Source organism: Gallinula chloropus, assembly GCF_964237585.1.
Source record: "Gallinula chloropus genome assembly, chromosome: 1".
NCBI lineage: Eukaryota > Metazoa > Chordata > Aves > Gruiformes > Rallidae > Gallinula > Gallinula chloropus.
In genome coordinates this window covers 132607099-132611027 of record NC_140085.1, presented here as the reverse complement: position 1 = coordinate 132611027, position 3929 = coordinate 132607099, and positions in this window count along the sequence as shown.

The following is a 3929-nucleotide window of genomic DNA, read 5'->3' as shown; positions in this document are numbered from 1 at the left end:
TAGAATGTGCAAGCAGGCAACTTCAGTGTATTCTAACAGTTAACTTGTTCACTCAAGAAAATTTGTGGAAATTTTGTAGTACAGGCAGGTGTCTTATAAAATCTATGTATGTGCACATATAAAGAGAGATAATTGATATTAGTAATTATTTTCTTAATTCAGGCTCATTGTTTCCATTGGTTAAACTCCTTATTTTTGTGCTTCTCCTGAATGCAAAGTTTCTATAAATATTTCCTACCAAATAACATAGACACAGCCATACTGACCAGGAATATAACCCTTGTTTGATCCCAAAGATAGTAATGAAATAATTGTGACAAGACAAAACGCCATTACTTTTTTCTTCTTTTTTTATTTAGATCAACTCTGTCAGGTTGTGGAAGGAGTGTGAGAGTTGACTTTTGATGACCTGTTGGTTCATAAAAAGGCCAATAAATAGTCAGTGCAAGAACCTATTCTGATAAGTGCAATATGCATAAATTACAGATGAATTTCTGAGGAAAAAGCAAGTCAAGTCAGGAAGATTAAGTATTATTGAAGGTAACATAAAAGTTTTACCTGCCATTTCTCAAAAATTTGTAGAAATCGTGTATGAAGCTAGCAAGAACTTATGCTAACAAGGATTCCTTGTACTCATTGCTGTAAATATGTAAATTAAAAAGATAAACACTTAAAAGGAGACTGATGGTATCTTTCATACATTAAAAATTTCACTGTTGATGAGGTCTAAAAATTTAAAATAATTTCTTTACAAGAGTTATTTTTTTGCTACAAATTGGCTTTGTAACAGATAATTTAGTTTTGTCTGACTTGAGTAGGTGAGAAGAGAATGAGGAAGAATAAAGGTCACGTACTCTGCTTCTGTCTCTTTGCTTACAGTATCTCTTCAGTCAGGTGTAGCTGTAGCGTCATTTCTAGGAAAGAGAAAAGGACGGATTAAAAAATGCATTAGTAACTAATAAAGTCGCATAGAGTTCAGTACGACTGCTTAAAAAAATAACCATGTAGGAGACAACTCCACAGAACTGTTTGGTGCACAGGCTTCTATCCTTTCTTACTTCATACAGTGTTCTACCACATCTGCATTTTCTTAATTTTTCACTATCTCATTTCTGTTCGGTTTGCCTCTTGGTGTTTGGTGTTCTTCATGGGCCGGCACCTGAGATGGTTCACTGCTTTCTATGAAGCTGTTGTTTGGGTTGTTTTCATGTGCACACAGCTCAGTTGCTTTGCTTCCAACAAAATGGGTTGTCGTCTTGTTGAGAGAGGTAACGAAGTAATTTGTAACCTTAAGGTAATAATAACCATGCTATTAAAATGCCAATTCCTTAATTTGAGTGGATTAAATAGCACTTTACTGTAAGATTGCAAGAAATATATTCTTAGAGTCTTTGCCAATAAGAATATTTTAATGTTTGGGTGCTTTCATATATTTTCAGTATTTTATTACTATGTTGGTATTTTCTTTGTATGATGAACCAGATGAACATCTTTTCTATTTTAATATGTTTTAGAAAAATACGGTTACGAAATAAATATGAGGAAATACGTAGTCTTGAACGTTCAGTCTTTTAAGAGTAGCTCCTTCGCCTGCGGTTTTGGTTCTCTTGTTCCCCTGCCAGGTACTTGATGTGGAGGAGGGGTCACTGTGGTAGTGGCCCATACACAACCTGTTCTGTTAACAGACGTTGGGGTGTGCCTAACACAATAAGGCTGTACATGATACCGGTGTGTAAACGCTACCGTGGCACAAATGCTACAAATCCACACAATACAAATATGTGTAGATTTTGGTAAAACTATCCACTATTTTAACACTGCACAGTAAATGGAAAAAATGTATGTATATATATATCAAGCAAAAAAAGAAAAGGCAAAGTAACAGCGTTTTTCTTAAACAGAAATTGACTGGAGTCTATTTTGTGTTTTTCCTCTCAGAAGTTCATTGTCACTAAAGGTGGTGATGGATCAGTATTTTCCAGGTCTTCAGTTGTTGTTGGTTTCAGGTTTGTTTGCCTACCTTTGGAGGCATGCATTTCAGCCAGTCTGTTTTGGAATCCTTTGTGTCAGACACAGATTGAAGTTACAGAGGGCACGGCAGTAACATGAATTGGCATGATACCCAAAATTGAGAGAATAGACAAAAGACCATTTTCCATTTTTTATTATTTTTTCTTCTGCCACAGTGCATGAAACTTGGTTTATAAAGCTGGGGCATTTTAGAACTTGGAGAATTCACAAAAGAGGATTTGATTACATAAATTATGAAAAGGTTTATTTTTTCCTTTCCCTTACTGTAGATGAGCAGTTGATCTTGGATTTTACAGGCAATTAAGAGTCAGCAATGACTGTCATCCTAAAAATTAGCAATTTGTTCTCCAAACAAGCACATACTGTTTTCCTAGCAAGCAATTTTGTGCCCTGTTCTTATGTTCATTTTTTTACGGAATAAAGTAAAAGGTGAGATTTGAGAGTTCAGAGCTATAGGGCTTTGTACATCGTCTCTACTACCCAAACCTTACCATGGGATGGCTCTGAACCGTGGGAGTAGGTGGTGCTCCGGTGACACCACTCACTTTGTTATCCTGAAATTATCTACAGTTATTTAACATTACAGTGTATTTGAATTCTCAAAGAGGTCTCAGAAGAGAGATTCAAAAGTGGTTTTTACATGGGAAATATGTTTGATTTTTTTCTTAATAGTGAAAACAGGAATTTTTGCATAAGGACACAATCGTATTGAGGCTTTTTTTTTTAAAAAAAAATTAAATGGCAGGAGTAAGTATCTTTGAAATAGGCTTATTTGAAAAAAAAAGATCTTGATTATAATATTTTAGAATATCAAAATTATCCCACTTCATTAGAAAGACCAGAAGAGCATTAATACTTTTTAGACGTTTTGTAAAAAAAAAATGGGGGGGGGAGTGTGTGTGGACACATGACGAGAGAGGCAGAACAGAGCTTTTTATTTACCTATTTTATCAGTGATTCCCTGCTGTAACTGATTTGTCTCTCTAATGCCTGCATTCAAGTTCTCTTAACCGTTTGTCCCTGCTTCCAGGTGCTGCTGGGTACGGCACCCATGGGCTGTGGGAAGGTTTGTAGAGAGTGTTTCTGGTCACTGGGCCGTCTTGGGGATTCTCATCCTTTCTCTCCAGTTGGACTGGCAGCCTCAGGGTATAAATGCTGTTCTGTCCAAAAAGGACAGTGTTGTTTGGGGGGGGTTGGGGGCGGGTTTATGGCTCTACTGTCAAAGTGGACTGAACAGCACTGTTCTGCAAAGCACATCCCAGGTGGCTGGAAGATTTCACCAGTATAGATCTTGTAGCACGCCCATAGGGTCGTGTGGCCGAGACAGAGAGAGATGTCTCTATTTACAGTGTATACGTATTAATTTAGGAAGAGCTAATTAGTCACGTTGAGTGCTCTTTTCTGAGCTGAGAAGACAGCTTAAATTGGTTTCTGAAGTGCAGGGCTTATTGTTCCCTGGAAAATGGCTCACTGAGGAATGATTGACTGGGTATTGTGGCAGTTGCAGCGTTTCCACTGCGTGTGTGTGGACAGAGGTGAATGATGACAAGTTAATGTGTCTGGCTAGCCGTGCTTTTCACTCTGCCTGTTTCTCGGGCACGCTTCTGCATCAGCAGCTTGCCAGGCTTTTACCAGCAGGTATCTCAGCTCCTGGTTTGTGCCAGTCTTGTGAATGAAGTCACAGCCTACCTACTTGGCCTGCTCTAAATCGCCTCCATTTTCCTAATCGCCAAAAGAAGTGCTGGGCTAACAGCTGAGGAGTGCTCAATTATTGCTGTGTGATTGCGGCTAATAGCACTTCTTTTTTAGATTGCAGTAGACAATTCATTCTGATGGTATTGCTGGAGTTAATCATGAAGGCCAAACACAAAGCTCTTGGGGAGGGTGGGGGGGTAGGG